Source organism: Amphimedon queenslandica, unplaced genomic scaffold (genome assembly GCF_000090795.2).
Source record: "Amphimedon queenslandica unplaced genomic scaffold, v1.1 AMPQUscaffold_13050, whole genome shotgun sequence".
NCBI classification, from domain to species: Eukaryota; Metazoa; Porifera; class Demospongiae; order Haplosclerida; family Niphatidae; genus Amphimedon; species Amphimedon queenslandica.
In genome coordinates this window covers 25,359-26,281 of record NW_003546714.1, presented here as the reverse complement: position 1 = coordinate 26,281, position 923 = coordinate 25,359, and the positions used below count along the sequence as shown (strand labels likewise).

General features: G+C 32.2%; 1 long non-coding RNA gene across 1 annotated transcript; it reads right to left on the bottom strand.

Annotated features, from left to right (window-relative positions):
• Nucleotides 1-179: 179 nt before the first annotated feature.
• LOC109585528 (uncharacterized) lies at nt 180-917 on the bottom strand. The gene is made up of 4 exons (XR_002186535.1): nt 833-917; nt 613-703; nt 372-498; nt 180-262 (listed from the first exon to the last, which is right to left on the bottom strand). It is a non-coding gene; the product is annotated as an uncharacterized LOC109585528 (long non-coding RNA).
• Between the last annotated feature and the right edge of the window lie 6 nt (nt 918-923).

The following is a 923-nucleotide window of genomic DNA, read 5'->3' as shown; positions in this document are numbered from 1 at the left end:
AGAACGCAAAAATTGTGAAACTTAATCCCTGCAAAATATATGGTGCATACGGTACATGTACATGCATTAACTATAATGCCTACTACATACTACATTGATGGTACATGTTTGTTGTACAAATACATCATACTTGTACAGTAGTGTGTAGGCAATTATGCATACACATAATTACACATACCTTCATTAACAAGGACACCATTATTGTCCCTATAGCCACTAAGTAAGACTGGAATGGGCACTAACATATTACCATCTTTGATATCTTATGTAACATATTATAATTAAGGTACATATACATATGATTCAATACATACACCCTCTAAATTGAGGCCATAAAGTTAGTTGAGTATAAGTACTATCTCTTAGGATACATATATCATAGAATATAGGGCTAGAGCCATCAGTCATAAGAGCAATGGGGTCAAGAGAACACTGTATTTCATAATGAACACCAACTTGCCAAGTGGTAGTCATCTTTGAACAACGATCTTTACACAACTAAATAATAAAACAATAATAATAATGATGATAATAATAATAATGATGATGATAACGATAATAATAACAATAACAATGATGATCATAAAAATAAGTGATAGGTGTTATCATTACCATATATGATGGTATCGTTGATGAGGCTTAAATCTAAAAATGTTCCATTCAAAGCAAACCGTGCAGCATATATAGGAAGGATTGATGAGCTCTGTAAAAGAAGAGAGAAGGAAAGGAGAGGGAAGAGAGTAAAATTAGTGGAGGAGTATGATGATAAAACAAACATTCCTGTTAAGCCTACAATCAATAGTATTACATGAATGTATGCATGCATATTTACTGATGTAGAAAAAACAGTATTAATGGCTGTGTTAGTTAAATACTGCTGAGCACCAAACTGAGCATAATATACTTTAGGAACTAAATTAGGC